This window comes from Eptatretus burgeri, chromosome 14 (genome assembly GCF_056783735.1).
Source record: "Eptatretus burgeri isolate ZD-2024b chromosome 14, Ebu_testis_v1, whole genome shotgun sequence".
In the NCBI taxonomy this organism is placed as follows: domain Eukaryota; kingdom Metazoa; phylum Chordata; class Myxini; order Myxiniformes; family Myxinidae; genus Eptatretus; species Eptatretus burgeri.
Window position 1 is genome coordinate 63,854,572 of NC_140974.1, and position 18,608 is coordinate 63,873,179.

Here is an 18,608-nt window from a genome sequence, read left to right on the forward strand (position 1 = left end):
CGTTACAGGAAACCACGGCAACGATGTTTTCGAACAGATTTTATAAATTAATAATTATTTTGGTGTTTTTCGATGGACGTTGAAATAGCGAGAAGGCTCCTCTGCACGTCCATATTTGGGGAGATGAAGGATTAGGTAAGTAGGTAGATGAAGGATTGGGTAGGTAGCTCTATGAAGGACGAGGTAGGTATATGAAGGATTAGGTAAGTTGTTAGGTAGGTCGATGAAGGATTAGGGAGGTAGGTCGGTAGGTATATGAAGGAGTAGGTAAGTTGGTAGGTAGATGAAGGATGAGGTAGGTAGGGAGATGAAGGATTAGGTAGGTATATGAAGGATGAGGTAGGTAGGGAGATGAAGGAATAGGTAGGTAGATGAAGGATTAGGTAAGTTGGTAGGTAGGTAGATGAAGGATTAGGTAAGTTGGTAGGTAGGTAGATGAAGGATTAGATAAGTTGGTAGGTAGGTAGATGAAGGATTAGATAAGTTGGTAGGTAGGTAGATGAAGGATTAGATAAGTTGGTAGGTAGGTCGATGAAGGATTAGATAAGTTGGTAGGTAGGTAGATGAAGGATTAGGTAAGTTGGTAGGTAGGTAGATGAAGGATTAGATAAGTTGGTAGGTAGGTAGATGAAGGATTAGATAAGTTGGTAGGTAGGTCGATGAAGGATTAGATAAGTTGGTAGGTAGGTCGATGAAGGATTAGATAAGTTGGTAGGTAGGTCGATGAAGGATTAGGTAAGTTGGTAGGTAGGTAGATGAAGGATTAGATAAGTTGGTAGGTAGGTAGATGAAGGATTAGGTAAGTTGGTAGGTAGGTAGATGAAGGATTAGATAAGTTGGTAGGTAGGTAGATGAAGGATTAGGTAAGTTGGTAGGTAGATTAAGGATTAGATAAGTTGGTAGGTAGGTCGATGAAGGATTAGGTAAGTTGGTAGGTAGGTAGATGAAGGATTAGGTAGGTCGGGAGGTATGGAGATGCAGTGCATTTGTAAGTCGTACCCAACATGTGAAAGGGAGTAAATACATTTCCGAAAAACTAATTTACAAGGAAATACTACATTTGTAAAGAATTGCTTTTTGTTTTTTTAAGGACGAACCAGTGAGGTTGTTGTATGATTTATTCATTTTCGAGTACACAAGTTTGAATCCGACAGCTTGTTGGGGGCAGCACACTTGATCGCACAACATGTGGGTTCGATTCCTGACCCGATAAACTCCAGAATTGGTGCGTCACCATCTACACTGTCCTTCAGATGGACGTTGAGCGAGCATCCATTGATAGAGGTTAAAGATCCCACGGGTGTCGATGATACACACAAGGAACTTTTGCGCAGGAGGTCATTTGGCCCATCACGCCTCCTGTGCTACACTAACCCCCAGACGTGTCCATCACCCATCCACGCACAAGTTGCCTACAACTGCCAATATCCCAGTACCCCTACATCAACGATGCAATCAAACCTGGTGTTGGCTTATCGGTTAAGGTGGATGGCTAAAGATCTTCAGGGCTTGAGTTCAAGTACCTGTCCTGACGATGAATTAACACCAGGTGGGTTGAATCAGCCTGTCATCCTTCCGAGGTTGGCAAAATGAGCACCAGCTGACTGGCAACAATGGGCACCGCATCAGCGGCACAGCCACACCCCCAGAAAAAATGATGCAGCCAAAGGCTGCATATGAATAAATAAAAATGCATCCAGCCTCCAGGTACTTTATCTCATTCCAATTCAAACCTGTCCACTACGACGAGTGGGCGAGTTATCACTGAAACCCTGGAACAAATTACAAATTCCTACCCCGCTAACTGCAACTAACAAATGGAAACCACCCAGTAATATAATCCTCGGCCCATGCGAGAGACAAACAGGGTGGTTTGAAGAGCGAAAACATTGTTTACATTCTCATTCGAGTCAACAAAATCCAAAACAGTCCCTAACTAATAACGTGTGTGCTGTCCAGAGATTTGCTGACCAGCATTTTAGTTAATGATAATATTATGTGCAAGTTGATATCAAATCAACAATCCACAAATTATAGGGTAGCTCGATTTGAACCTGCTGGTCGATTCTTAGTCAATGAGGGCCTCCCAGGACCCAGAGGGATGCACATAGTGCCATGATGACCGATTACTCGCCTTCGTGCTCATCAATCTCTTCCATCCATCACAGGACATCCTGAGTAAGGCTGATAAGAGGGTGATTTGGAGCCTGGTCATTCACGTTGAATCACTCTCAAAGAATGTATTTTTTTTTTTTAAACCAGAAGGGCACTCGGTAGAACGCATACCTCCGCCCCACATCGCCTGATCCAGTAGAACATATCATGCCCCATACATTTTTGAAATATTGTGCTATACATCGTTTTTGGCCCTATCTCTCAATGGTGAAGAATCACTTAGTCCGACTTAAAAATCGAGTAGCCAGATCCGGATTTGGATCTTCACCAAAATCTAATCAGTTCGTCCTTGTTCGTCACACACCCAACATGCCCACCAAGTTTCATTCGGATCCGTCCACAACTTTTTGAGAGAACAGACACAAAACAAACAAACAAACAAACAAGGGTGACAACATAACCTCCTTCACATTCAGTGGTGGAGGTTAAAAAAAAAAAACAAACTGCTGAGAAAATTCCAAAAAATTCCTCTTTGCAATTTGTCTTCATGCACATTCCTGCTGGTCTGTTTGAAACAAGCCATTCATGAAGCCTCGTATGGTCATCATCACGGTTACAGAGATAGACAAATGAGAGAAAACGATCAACCACACAAACTTTACATTTTAACTGAAGCTTTGCACATTTCGAACATATCAGCTGATTCATAACCATAAGAAAGTTCAGGAGGGGAATCCTACTATTAATTTACAATTGGTCACTGGCTTTGAGAGTAACACAATTTTTTTTAATTCCAGACCCCCAGAGGCATCAACATATGCCTGGTGTTTGCTTAATGGTGAGGGTGGTGGTCTTGGGATCCTAGGATCCTGAGTTAAAATCCAACTTTTCAGTTGAATTAATACCAGGTGGGGTTGACTGTCTGTCATCCTTCTGAGGTCGGCAAAATGAGTGTCAGCTTTCTTGTATTCTGTGTTAGAGTGGTGACACGTCCAGGATTGTGCCCAATAGCCAAGGAGACTGCTTAGGCAGTACCAACGGTCTACACAGAGTATGGTCCTAATGGATGGATAGGCATCAACAAGCTACATATAATGAACAAACGGTTTCAAAAGGAGCACGTCACCACCATTAGATCATTGACATTGCCTCAGACATGGCAATAAATGTGCTCCCAGCTTGCCAGCTCGATGACAAAAAATTCCATTTGCATTTTTGCCTCCTGCATCTCTGCGGGCACAGGAAACTTGCTTGTAATCATCAAACCACTGCATATCAAGAGATTTGGATCGTCGTTTTAAATGTTGTGCATAAAACAATATACTCAAACTTCCACTTTATGTTGTTGTATATCACCTCTCCTCCTGCTCCCTCTGGCCTATCCAATTCCTCAGGGTCACACATCTTCTTCCAGGAACTCTCTCTCTAAAAAAAAAGTTAAGCTTCCTGCTCACCTACATTACTTTGTTTGCCTCTTTTCTCCTGCTTGCGGAGCCACATTCCTCAGTCTGTTCAATCCCACTCTCCCCCCCCAGGGCTTTAACCTGGCAGAGTACCAACACCTCAGATTATCCTCCTTCCTGTAATCTTGTCTTGTTTAATAACACTCCCCAACTCCGTTCCTCTCCTTTATCAACTTGTTAACATCTCCACGTTGCCCATCTATAAAGACATTCCCTTCTATTAGTTGTTACCTTACTCTTCCACAAATCTCGATTTTGTGGATATACAAAAAAATTGATTTACTTCTTTACTTGTACGTTTTTTTTTGGTGCAAGCTTGAGAGATTTCATTTTCATAAGGATCAGACGAGTTCTTGGGTTCGAAATCTCAACCGAGATCATAAACTTGTGATCCCGGTGTTTCATCAATGTGTGTGCCATCCTTCGGATTGACGTAAAACCGGTCGTCCCGTCTGCTCGCATGAGTTGGTGGATGTTAAAGATCCCCATGTCGTCCTTCACAGATAAGGCAAGCCATCACCAGCACCCTGGCCAAATTGTAAATTCCTTCCCTATCCTGAGAGGGCATTCCATCAGCGGCACAGCCACGCCCTCAACAAACGATGCTACCCTGTAGCCTTGTGCTGCAAACGAAACCAGACCACCTATGTGAAACTTATTCAAGTTACCAAGACTGTGGTTATAAAATAATTTATTAAACCAATTGTATTACATCTCCAAATTTGTCTTGCAATCCCTAACTCAAAGTTTAATGGCAATTTTCAAATGGACTAATGACTAATCCTACTATTAATGAAATCAATACAAGTTTTGTCACGGCACGAGGTATCATTGTTGATCCCACCTTGCAGGCTCGATGACAGAAGACGCCATTTGCATTTTTGCCACCCCCATCCCTACCCTGGTTAGAATCCCATGTGAGCACAGGCAACTTGCTAGTTACTTTAAAACACCAGGCTCGATGATTGTTTGAAATTTGTCAGCTGGTGTCCATCAATAAAATTTGTCAAATGATGTCACCGTATGTAAAATTTTAACTCTTACACGTTCTTAATTACCATAGAAAAAAAATATATTGCTCACATTTTAGAAGTATGTACCGTACTGCACATCACTTATTGAAGTCCAACTGAAAGAACAAAATAAAAAAGTGAAGTCATCAACTTGCTTTATGAAGTGTAAGTGAGTCATGAATCATCATTCATTGCTCAAATGATGACGTTTGATGTTTATTTTGCGACGTAGTTTGGATCGTGACTTTGGAGACAAATTTTAAAATTAAACGCATCTTACCGCATCACGTGACCAACATTCAAACTGTGCAACATGTTGTTCATCAATTGGACAAATGCAGGTGTTTAGGGCCATTGTGAGCTTGTTCAGAGTTTATTCAATGATAATCATTGGGTTAAAACATGGAACATACAAGGGTGAAAAAGGAAAGGTAAGGGGGTCAGAAATTCGATTTCATCCTCCCAACAAGCCTGGTGTTGGCTTAACGGTTAAGGTGGCTGGCTTAAGATCCTAAGGTCTTGATAGTGGAGCAAATAAGTGTAATTTTATGGCAGAATCGTTCAAATGGTGATACAAGCATGAAATTTGGTACGAACATTCCTTCAGGGTCACTCCAAGAAAAAAGTGCTAGCCACGTGGATTTTCAACATGGCGGCCATTTTTTCCAAGCTGGCTGCCAGGGTATGAAAAAAACAACTTTAAACCATGAGTGATTCTTGAGTGTATTGATCGATTTCATGAACCAATAAATCAATTTTAGGACTTACATAACAATAAAGAAGTCAAATGACAACTATTGTGCATGCTTTGAATACAAGTAAATTGGTTCTCATCGCGTTATAGATGCGGAAGGTTAGAATTGTTGGAGATCTTGAACAGAGCTTGTATTTTAATTGCTCAAAATAGTTATTGCCCCTCCAAAGGACTGCTAATGCTGGGGTGGCAAAGAGGATGAGCTCTCTTTGCCTACGAAATGCCCCAAATGGCAAGCGAAACAAAGCCTCTGGCAGTCAAGCTCCAACTCTAGCCTTCTCGTGGTGGGGTGTTTCCACAAATAGTGGTGGTGCAAAAGACGAATCTCTGGCGCCTGAAAACCAGACAGCTCTGGGCAGATGAAGCTCATTAGGAGATGGAAAACTCCAAAATAAAACCACTTGCGACCAAAATGCAGTCACAAGGATATATAGGACCCTGACATTGTAACCATCAATGGTGGTGGACACCAGCCAATATCGACTAAACACAAAAAAAAAAAGAGTATGTCATGCACTGCCAGGGCACACTGGTGGCATATACTGCTGTGCAACTCAGCATGGGGTTCAATGTCGGCTAAACCGTGGGTTTAGTATCCCAAATGCTAACTAATGCACCCCTCAGATGTTAGAGAGCCGCACCTGAACCGACAGGATGTGCCAGCGCGGGAGAGCTCAGCCATGAATAACGGGGGTTTTACATGTAGTTATCCGGATGGTGTACAGATCGCACGGGATTTAAATGGCATTGGATGAACGATCGGGCTAGGTGTAGGGCAAACGCATGAACCGAGCTGTATCCCATACATCAAAGTGCACGAAGGCAAGGTGGTTTAAGGATAAACCCTCGACCTTGCCATTGCTAGTCACAAATTATGGATACTCAAGCAAAATCAAAACCACAAATAAACTGGAGGAAATGTTGCCTCTGTCAGAAGGACACAGAGGAAACATTAATGTCACCATGAACAAACAGCGACAGTTCAGAGGGCATTCTTTGAGAAAGTCAAACAGCTCACATTGGTAATGGAGGAAATGGGTAATCCCTTTGAAGAGGAGTCAGGAGATCTTACGCTCGACACAAAGGACATCGCGGATCCTTCCGCTGCTCAGCTAATTGCGACGCGTCACGAGAGAGGGAAAGAAAAGTTCAATTCCTTCATGGCTAATCTACAATGTGAGAATGACTGCTCCTTCTCCCAGCCTATCAAAAAGAACAGGATAAGCTTCTTCAAAAATGAGCCAAAGTCTGCAAGCAAATCCGAGACAGTTACTGAAGGAAGACTGCCATTTGTTTTCCCGCCTCTTCATCTCCTGCGAAAACAGACAGTGTGACGTGCAAGAGTTCTTCAAACACAAAAAACCAGTCTTTTCCGGCCTCACTCAGTAACAAGGGGAACTACACACATGTACGAAATCGGATTCAGTGGATGTACTACAAGCCAAAGTGACGCTTCCAGAGACAAAGCCAGAATCTGACGTACTCATTGTAGATGGAGCTGTGCTGGTAAATATCGTAGCACCACGAACAACAAATACATTTGAAGAGTATGCCAGAAAGAATATTCTTCCTAAAGTCGAGTACTACAGCACAAAATAAAAGAGAACGGACATCATAATTGATGTGTATCATCAGTCCAGCCTGAAGTCAGAGGCAAGATCTCAACGAGGAAAGGCCGTCAGGAGAGTAACAGCGACAAGTAAAACTCCCTCGAATTGGAAAAGCTTCCTTAGAGATAGCACCAACAAAACAGAGCTATTTAATTTCCTTGCCGATGAAGTGTCTGAAATGACAATGGGCAATCCAGTTATCATGACTAAAGGAGAAAATGCCATCACCACCACCAGTGACACCAGCGTTAACCTATAGGAAGTGGCCCCATGTACCCATGAAGAAGCAGACATGCGAATATTCTTACATGTTCGGCATGCAGCCACCGAGGGATACAAGTCTCTGATGATTGAAGCTAATGACACGGACATTGTAGTTATTGCCATATCCCTTATGCCTTCGCTTGCCGCAACAGGTGTTGAAAAAATGTGGGTTGCATTTGGCAAAGGGGAGCACAAGAGATGGATCCCTATCCACTAAATTATGTCTGCCATAGGACCAGAGAAAACGAGTGGGATGCTCTTCTTCCATGCCTTCACCAGTTGTGATGTTGTATCAGCTTTCAATAGCAAAGGGAAAAAGACAGCATGGCAGACATGGAGTGTATGTGATGAAGCGTCAGTAATCTTCACGAAACTTAGTCAGTGCCCATCAAAGATTGAGGGATCTGATCTAGAAATCCTGGAGAAATTTGTGGTCCTGATGTATGACAGATCAAGTTCAGTTGCGTCAGTGAATGAGGCGCGGCTTGCTTTCTTTGCACGAAAGCAGAGGTCATATGATTTAATTCCACCAACACAAGGAGCACTCACGGAACATGTCAAGCGAGCTGCATATCAAGCAGGACACATTTGGAGCCAGGCAATAGTCCGCCAGCCAGAAGCTCAGTGTCCATCCGAATGGGGTTGGTTCAAAGAAGATGACTCGTGGAAGGTCTTCTGGACTGCTCTTGCTCCCATAGCTAAAAGCTGCCAGGAGTTAACGAAATGTGGATGGAAGACACAATGTAGTGGAAGGTGCAAATGCTATCGTTACGGACTAAGTTGTACCCCACTATGCAGTTGTTCTTGTCAGACCTAATCAGAACAATGAACATTGCAGGGCAGAAAAACATGGTGGCCATCTTGGAAAATGGCTTGCAGTTGTATCTCATAAAGTGACCTAAAATAAATATTTCTGCCAAATTTCATGCTTGTATAATTCTTTGAACGATTGTTATTGTTATCTGTTCTTATTTTGGGTGGTCGTCTGGTGGCCATCGTGGAAAATGGCAGCCATGTTGGAATTTCAAGTGGCTTGCACTTTTTTCTCACAAAGTGACATAAAATAAATATTCCTGCCAAGTTTCATGCTTGTATAATCATTTGAACAATTGATCTTGTTAGCTACTCCACTATGAGTTTAAGTCCCTGTTATATCGTTGAATTAACACCAGGTGGGTTGACCCAGCCCATCATCCATCCGAGGTTGACAAAATGAGTACCAGCTTACTGGTAAAGGTGCAATGCATCAGTGGCTCAGGTGCTCCCCCAGAAAATGAAGCAGCCAAGCAGCCACATGTTGCATACGAATAAATAAATCCTCCTGACAGGAAGTAACCACACCTGGGCAGGTTGAGTTATTATGAAGCTGATAATACAAGGAGAGCCAAACTAGCATCATTTTTCAAAAGCCAATGTTGAGCGGTTAACATCGGCCTGTGATCTAGCGGCTTATTACCACACTGGTTATAAAACAGGTTTATTACGTTTGATAAAGGATTTAGGGCAATCCACACAACACCCAGGCAGTGCTGTGGCTTGGCTGTCCAACCTGTACTTAGATAATATGTGAGCTGCAATAATAACACAAATTTAGCCCTCCAGGAATCCCAAATGAACTCAATCGTTGGCACGACAAAATGACAGGAACATGAGGCACATCATTCCTTAGAGATTAATCAATAATCGTTCTCAAGTCACAAACACAAATCAATCACTATTCCTCTGTAGGCACCAAAATATTGTTGTAGTATTCGCGCCCGCCCAGCATGCGAATGACCGCGTTTCACCAATAGCAGCCGGTTCGCCCACCGAACGGACAATCCAGTCGTGACTTTCTGCAATGGCGTCAGAAACCAGTCACGGATGGGTTTTCAATCCCACCACAACCTTGTCAGTCCCCTACCCGCGCTACAGGGTCCGATCGCCAAATCTTCGATTTACCTAATTATTCGCGCAGGTAGATTACCGAGAGGTTGTACCTCAACGGGCCGCTTGGAAACGAGCCGCTTAAGCAGCCCGCTTCCTTTTGGGATAACCGAGCGGGGTAATATCACGCAGTCCCGTTGGACCCGATCATTTTACCGGCTATTTAAAAGCCAACTAATATTCCGCAATACAAGATGGCATTTCAATGGGGGCATGGACGCAACGAACAGGTTTACATTTAAACCAGCACATTTATTTACTCTGCGTATGCAGGAACAATCATGTAGTCATTCAAAAACACCAACATGCACGTATACAGAACAAGCAATGAATGCGGCACGGCACGTGGGCAAGACAAAGCGCTACAACCGTGTAGAAGTAATTATTAATGTACAGTCACTTACGGGACTCGGTGCCACAACATTCATTCGAAAGAAAAGCAGGAAAAAGACCCCATCAAAGGCAATGGGGTCAGACTGGACCTCTTAGGTCTTTATGGCGTGGGACTTGGCAGACCGAACGAGTCCCATGAGACCGTTGCAGGTTACCTGCACCCTCGTGGTGTCTGGCTTGGGCGACTTACGACGTCCTGTCCCCACAGCAGCTAGCGTAGCCGCGATCGAGCTCGGGCCTTGCCAAGCGGCCGGGTGATTCGGTCTCAATCGGCAACTCGTTTGAGAGGCATGAACGGGTCTTTTCTCTCTTAGAGTTGATGCTCTGTAAGAACCCGTCCGTCCCTCAGTGATGCTCGAACTGCGCCGAAGCCCGATCACCTCAGACCGCCTGCCGCTGGCTGGCGAGCTCTCTCCGGCTCTCTCCACACGAACGCGCGGTTCTGCGCTACACAGCAGGCAAGGCTGCGCCTCCAGCTCAAGTCTCCTTCGCGACGCCCGGACTCTCCACCAACTGCAAGCTCCAAGCTCCCGACTCCGCCACGAGCCCAGACTTCCACGCAGCTCCTTGGCTTCTGGCTTCCTCCCGACTCCCCGACCTCTCCAGACTGACTCAGACCGACCGATCAACTCGACTCAACCCAACTCGAACGCGAGCTTGGCGCTCTGCTCGTCCTTTTATAGGGCTGGTGAGACGTGGTTTGGCCTCCGATCCTCGACCTCTGACCTCTGACCTCTGCGCGGAAAGCGGACGTGCGCGAGATCACCAAGCTTGATCCGACGAGCAAACGTCCCGCATCGGCCTGCAGCGACGCCGCTCGATGCGGACTCGCCGCGGCTGGCGCAAAGATGGCGTCGTTTCGGAGACGAAGGTGAGGCGATGTTTGTGGTATGGAGATGTTTACGGTTGCTGGCGAAGTGGTGAGGATGGCGTGGTTTGGTGAGAGGCAGGTGTGGTTGTGGTGGTGGAAGGCGGTTGGTCTGAAGCGGTTGTTGAGAGCGATGTTGGTGGTGGTGGTGGTTGTTGAGAAAGATGTTGGTGGTGGACGTGGTTGGTCCAAAATAACGATAGTAAAGAATAACGGCTAACTCAAAGATCACAGCCTGGTTAACATGAATAGTTCCCTTTAAACAACGGTGGGGAAATCTATCTGGACACGGACTTATCGGCCTAACTGATCTCGGGACCTTTATGGTGTTCTGTCAATTTCCACAGCCGTAACAATACACACACACACACACATATATACATATATATATATATATATATATATATATATATATATATATATATATATATATATATATATATATATATATATATATATATACATACATACACACACAGATACAACACAAACAGACACAGCAAGAGAGGAAGTCAGGCAAGGGAAAAGACCTTCAAGCTGTTGAGGAACTCGTTCAGTGCAGCACAAAAGCGGGCCAGAGAGGCAGCTTCAAGGTGCAGTAGAGACAGGTTTCATACCCAGAATCCAAGAGTCTCACTAGAACGAGGAGTAGAATAGAGCAGAGTGCAAGAGTGCTTTCTGTAAGGTGGCTGCCTTCCACAACCCAACAGCCGCCTTCCACACGGAGATGGCAACAAACCAATGGCCACCTTGGACATCTCAGCGGATGATAACAAAGCAAAGGTCATCTTCTACGTGCCGATGGACAGCCACGTGGAGGGGTTGGAGAATGAGAGGAGAGCATAAGGTGGGGGAGGGAAGGGGAAGGAGGATTGTCAGGTAGGAGTGGGGGGGGGGGAGTGAGAGGAAACTCCCTCTGTTGGTGGGGAGACATGCCATGCCACCTCCTCTCCACCCAACCCCACCTGGTTTAACAGGATAAGTGGACGCGACATCTGAACTAGATAATGTCCAAAATCAGACAATGCTCAGCAGCATTCAGACCCCTTACCAGAGGCACTGTTAATACAGGGTAGAATTTCCAACAGCTATTCAAACATGCAGCATATAAAGCCTTTATCTAGCTATTACTCTTTTCCCCATAAATATAATGATAATACGAATACAACCATTGAAATATGTCATCAAAATATACTTTGCAAAGGTCTTTCGACTGTCCTACAGAAAATGCACTTATTAAATGTGTTAATGATCGAATACTCAGTGGGGTTTGTACATATATCACATGCAGGGCAAAGACATCAGTATACAATGTACTTTAACGAGAATTACAAGGACAGTGGACAACTAGAACGACACTCGGTAGAGCGCATACCTCCACCAGGCTGAACAATTAAGGTTTTGTATCCACTGATAAGCCGGATCTGGATCTGGACCTGAACCAAAATCGAACCGGATTGGTGTCACCGAACCAACTCGTACACCAAGTGGATCCATACATTTTTGAGATATCCTGCTGACAGACAGAGACAGGGGTGAAAACAACCTCCGTCAACCTTCGGCGGCAGAGGTAATGAACAGCTACTTGGTTTATATTGGATTTGAACTCTGGTTCCCCATATCAAGAGCCAGGGGTACAGATGGGAACCATAACAGGGCAAGCCATTACCATATTAACACCTCATAGGGATTCTGTGCGTGTGGAATCATTAGGAAAGCTGCAGATCAATTTTCGACAATTATGTACACATTTACCTCCGAGTGGGACACATTATTATCCAGGAGTACTCAAATAGAAACAGTTCTTCATGGACAGTCCTGTTTCACGCACCAAGCTGCACATTTTGAATGCACCTGTGAAGATGAGGATTTCTGATATTGTACAGGTGGTGCATATAACAGAAACATCAATACATGATTACCAATATGTATTGTGTCCTGTAAGGTTGGGGGGGGGGTGGGGATGGAGGGAACAAAAATATTTAAGAAAAAAAAATTCAACATTACTGATAGCCACATGGTCTCTGAATCAATGGAATACTAGAGTGTGTTAAGTTACCAGGTTTCTTGTCGAAAGCTTGCCAAGTGGCTTTCGCACTATCTGCCACGATCTTTCCGGGGAAAACCACACGTCCAAGCTGGCCTCCAAAGCCAGTCGCTGACTGGGCAACCTCCGTCGTGCAAAGTCCTTGGCACACCTGAGCTCCTGAGCACATATAAAGCTTTCATCCGCATCCTGGTGGAGGACTGCTCTTCCCATGGGTTGGTGCTCCCACCTCTCAACTTTCTCGGCTTCACACTGTGGAAACCAAGGCATTTAGGATCATTGGTATCTCCCATGATGAGGCTGAGTCTTTGGGTCTCTTACTGCAGGAAGGTCGGTGGTCTTCGTCTTCTACAGTCTCCTCTCCGGCCTTGCCCTCCCCCCCCCCCCCGCTCTGTCTGAGATATGTGGTGCACCTCATGAAACCTCTGAAAATACAGACACAGATCTGTCAGACACTATGGATACAGTCCCTCTCTCTCTAAGGGACAGGGTGCGAGATCTAGCAGTGAATGCATTAAATCATACAGCTCATCATGAAGCTGGTTAAATTTGGCACATTCCTAAATATTTTGCACACTCACTTTAACTCTCCAAACAGTAAAAAAAGATAAGTTTAATGCTGTGGAAATTTCACATTTTCTTGTGTATCTATGGAGACGGGAACATAGCCTTGCTTGCTTAAACTAAATAGGTATGTCCACTTAGTCATAAAACTTATTATTTCTTTAAATTATCAGGTTTCACAACAGATTTTGACACTTATTTATTGTCAAAATATCCGATCCTCAAAACCGGAATAATATTCCGATGATATACTGTACTTTAATTAGTCCGTGAGAGTAGATCGTGGAAAATCATAAAATCACTCCAAGCTCCCAATTTGAAATCTATAGTACTTACAAAAGCAATGTGTTAGCTATGATTATCAGGAATTCAATAATGAGTGAGGAAAGTGAAAAAATAAAAATCAAAATAAGAAACTTTATCGTTAATAAATCGTTGTGACCTGTTACAAGTCAAGGCATGGTTGAGCAGGCCAAAAAAAAAACATGGCGGCTTCAGACCCCAGCGGGGTTACCCAAGAAATGCCTTAAGACCCCAGAGAGTGAGGTGGCTGAGGATCGCCTGCTGAAGGATGTAATTAAATAATACCGTTAATTATCTTCAAAAGGGGTGTTTTAATTAACCCAAACACCCAATTTTCACTCCTGCACTTCCTAGGAGTTTTCTTAGAATGCATGCAAAGTTTCAGGCTGCGAGGCTGTTATAATTTTAGAGTTATAGAGGAGACACACACACTTTTATGAGTATAGATAGACTGTTTTTTTTCTTTTCTTTTGTCGTGACCATGCCAGTTAGGTTAATTCCCTCGACCCAATTGTCCTGGACGGGTGGTAAACACCGACCTGGACGGATAGCCGAACGATTTCCCTTGGAGGCGAACAGCCGAGTTCCTTTGAGATTATGGCGCATGCGGGACCGGAGGCGGCGAAGCACGTACCAGAAGCGTTTACCAGGACGGAGGCACGAGGGTTTGTACTCGAGCCCACAATGAATAGACAGACTCAAGCAACTTTAATAAACATGAAATCAAATATTGATCATGGAAATAATGAAACGGGAGGTAACCTAAATTCATATTTGAGGCACCTCCACACAGTTACAAAAACATACAAGGTGAATTGAGATAAAACAAAAGAAAAACCCCTCCTTTATTCTGGCACTTAGCTTCAGGTCCAGAAGTGATCTTTGATGAGCTTTTGGGTCGAACCGCGTTGTCCTGCTCGAGAAACAGCACCTGAAATTGTGCCGAGCCACTCTGGCGGGAAACGTACGCGAGGTATTCATGTGGCGGTATTCAACTCCAGGGCTCAGAAACTGTTGTGCAGCTTCTTTTCACTAGCGAGTATGCCGACCGCTCCTCTCTTGCACCAGGTCCGTTCATCACGATCGCCCTCCTTCCTCCTTGAACAAACAACGGGCTCACACCGAGTTATTGCTGAAAGATGCGCTCTTCTTCTCTTATCAGACACATACATGCTCTGTGACAGCCGAACAGTAGTGGCGACCATTTTTCTCCAGTGGGCCAACAAATTCACCTCAGCATGAACACCAGAATCATGCAGCCTTCTTCACCGTGTCGAGGAGAAGCAACCGTAATGCCCTTCTCTTCTAACTTCCATCTCCTCCCTCACTCCTCCACCTAACCTACTGACGTCATGCCCATCCATCATCCACCCCAGGGGCGTGGTTTGCTAGTTGTCATTTCTGGGGGTGGGGTTTTTGCCTGCTTGGAACATTCGACTTGGTGGTTGTTGTTTAATTCTTTTTTATCACGGTTTTGTAAATGCAACAACATAAGAAAAGGTCACAGGGGACAATCACACACTGGGAGAAATTATCTTTAAACGCTACCTAATTAACACAGCACCCCCCCCCCCCCATGCAGTGACATGTAACAATCTTAAGCTGGCCATTTTCCATACAATTTACATCGAGATGTCTCCTGTTTGTCCACGTACCATGATACACAATACAATCCTACCTTTGTATGTATGCGCGCGCGCGCACGCACGCACGCACGCACGCACGCACGCACGCACGCACGCACACACACACACACACACACACACACACACGGTTTCCCGGTAGTCCCAGTTGCCTGGTTCAAACCCGGTGAGTTAATTCAATGAAACTGTAACGGTTCTCTTCAATCTCATTATTCCCTCTAGGTCAGTGCCTAATGTCATAATGCCGTATGGATTACAAATCGAAATCAACCCAGTGTTACGCCGATTAGGCGCCGCACATTGTGTGCAAATTCGGCCGAGTGAGCCAGACTTGCGACGTGGTCCAAACATGCATTGTTGAATCACTTTTGCAGTCACTCCTCATTTAATGGTCTTGGCCCCACGTGTCAGCGATGATGCGCCATGTACCTCCCACTCATCATTGGCCGAGGGGGGCTGGTTGATGGTCGAAAGGACGCGCCCCCCCCCCCCCCCCGTGTTGCTGTTATAAGATGCCTTGGAGGGATGGTGTGAAGCCGAGGAATTTCCCACCCAGCAAGCAAAATGCTAAAAAGTAATATCAAAACAGACAATGGAGGACAGAACGGGGTCAAAAGGTTTGGTAATTTTAGACACAGACATTTGGAAAGAGAGATGTCATCTTACTCAACATATAAGCGACAAATGTCTTGTATCACAATTAATTACCTTATGCTTATGCTAGACATTCACTTTAATGAAATAACTGCTCTATTCTAAGCATTATTAACCCTTAGGAGCCATTTCCCCCACATAACATGCATTACGAGAGAGGTACCCGTGTTATACATAGGAGGGAGCACAAATGCAAACAGACAATGTAGAAACGGCGAATGCCAAACCATGAACCAATAAATTCCACATTCCTATGACACCTTCAGTCGAACGTCAGGCACAGACAGCTGGTTCATGAAGGACTTGGCCAAAAAAAAGACTTCCTGCAGCTGACCCCCAACAGAAGTAAGGTGGGTAATATTACTATGATGTCAATGGCGAAACTACAAATGCCGAATCCACGAATGTCACGGGTGGAAACCATCACATAATTTCGTTCTCCTTTAAACTCAATCTCTCTTTATTACCATTCCAATCACAAATTAATACTAAAACCATTAGTATAACAAAATACAATGTTACAAACACTTGTTAGGTAAACAAAGAGAAACGCCATTCTGAGGTTACATCCGGATCGAAACTCAAAATCATTATTGTATTGAGGTATTTATTAAACCTTCCACCCACCTTAGGACGTCCGCTGGGACCCCAAAACGTTCCACAGAAGGTTTGACGGGGCTAGCCCCAAAACTGAGGGACTACTTCGGGGACGAACAGACGGACGGACACGCCTGCTGTATAATCTAGATTAAAGCACAAACGTAACTCATTGTTTCTCCTTGTTACACAATTCCATAAGCAATTTAGCTTGAGTTAAATTTGTAATGATATATAATTTTAACAAACATGTTCGGAATAAAATCTTTACTTTTTGATTCAATGCATATTAAGCAGTGTTTTACAATAAGAGCTGACAGAGTTTAAACCCATCAGACCAAAAACAAAAAGCAAACAAACAAACAAAAAGACTTGATCATGATCTGTTGGGCAACTGCAAACTTGAGTACACAGCACCTGTTCTTAAAACGAAGAGTTGTTGAACATGCAAGATCACACTTCCCAAAACAGAAACGTCAAACATTTCTCAAGGCAATTCACCATGGGCGTATAGTTTCAGAATATTCTCGGTAACCAGGCTTACCATTAATGTCATAGATGACGTAATAAAGGGACTACACAAAAATGTGCACAATGTCCTTCACTTTCTGGACTTTTTCCGTTCAAAATAACTATTTTATAAAAAGATGTTCAGGACAACAAGAAGGACAAGCTGTTCTCAATTCCATAGGTTCTGATCATTTGTTCAGAAAATATCAGTTACAGTTGTAAATTGAAGCACGGTGAACTGAATGTCATTGCTGTGCGGCGAATTGGCTCGAGACGAGCACAAGACATTTCTATAAAAGGCGAAAAGATGTCTTTGAAAAGCCACTCATTGTCAGAAAGGCCAAGTAATGTGCTACCAACCAGTGTTAGGTGGTGGAACAGAACTTGGACTCCACATTTATGGGAGCAAATTGCAAAGGTTCGGTAAGTTTGTCCACATCAGACCATGGCAAATTAACTTGTGAATAAGAACTACTTATTTTGGGTTACGATGCACTGAAGTGACACCCATTATATCCCAACTACACATAGACATTTATTCCAACGAGAACAAGCATAATTATTCTTTTCAACATGGGTGTTCACCATTCGTGAGAGATCAACGTAGGTGTCAGCGTGCTCAATAAAACTAAACTTAGAAAGTTATTTCAATAGTGTTACAGCTCCATGTTTTCTTCCTTTATCAATTTTTTTTTTTCCTCGAAGATCATAATATTTATATCACAACTTGGTAGGAGTTTTTTTTTTCTGACCGCCGCATTTGCAAATCCATGAATGGTGTGTATTTAGCATCTCCGAAAGCTGCTCGAGTCACACATAGTGTAGCCAAAGCTTCTGCAGTGACGCGTGATGTCTAAGAATAAACTGAAAGATGGAGGCACGGATGCTAAATGTGGGAGTCTTGTGCAATGCCCTCCACTCTGTGCAGTTTTTGATGAACAGTATTGACAACTCAAATGCTCCCTTGCAGAAGAACCACATTGTCAATAATCAAGCTGGCACGTTTACAGATCTCAGGTGTTTAAATTAATATATTATTGCTTTGGCCGATAACCAAGGGCACAGGTGGTTGAAACGTCCATGCTCTATAACCTCAAATATCTTTCCCATCGCCAATTTGATCCAAGGAATATCTGCATACATCAGCAGTGATTTTCATCTCCTACACCGAGACGGAAGCACAAGGGCCATCACTCACGTCGCAGATGGGTCGGGGGTCTCCGTTTTCTATCGCCCCCGTTTTGGACTTGCACCCTCAATTCCCCTCAATTCCAGAAACCCCCTGCTCTCCTCCACATTTTCTTAAATCACTCTTCCCCTCCAGGTTTCCAAGGCAGCTGTTCACCGCCATCTCAGATCATCCCCCATCAAGAACCATGATCTTTTCTATCCTGGTTAACCTTCCCCAAGCCCATCCTCCTTCCAAGTTTCCAGTTTTCCCTCCTGAGAGTTTACTTCTGTATCCATTTTGTCCACCCCTCATCCTCATTCTTTTTCTCATCTCTCATCTTCGAAGTCCCTCAACTCTGCTGTTGTGCGTTTCCCTTTTATTTCTCCTGCTGTTCGTTCTATTCTGTTACGCCCTGATCTGTTCTATGTTGTCGCTCCTCCACAAGCTTCGACTGTATTTAAAATAAAATAAAAAAACACAGCTTGTGAAATCCATCGTCTCAATGTTGAAGCTGAAGGAGCAATATTACACATTAGTTATACCAAATGAGATTTTGGATTCATCCACCACATGCACAGAAAATCAGATCATATCCCACAATCCGACAACACAATAAAACAGCATCATTGCGGTCTTGCTGCAATCATGCGTCAATATTTGTAAACATGCCAAGAAATAACTGCATTATTTTAAAAGGCAAAAAGTTGTATGAC

The 18,608-nt window shown here is 44.0% G+C and overlaps 1 protein-coding gene across 1 annotated transcript in view; it reads right to left on the reverse strand.

The window, feature by feature from the left end:
* LOC147013412 (T-complex protein 11-like protein 2) overlaps positions 1-12,788 on the reverse strand; it is a 56,794-nt gene extending 44,006 nt beyond the window's left edge. The window contains exons 1-3 of the mRNA XM_085855212.1: positions 12,466-12,788; positions 12,162-12,260; positions 11,782-11,919 (exon numbers count right to left, since the gene is read on the reverse strand). The gene's annotated coding sequence lies outside the window, so the exon portion shown is untranslated. The remainder of the gene's footprint in view (positions 1-11,781; positions 11,920-12,161; positions 12,261-12,465) is intronic.
* Positions 12,789-18,608: the final 5,820 nt, after the last annotated feature.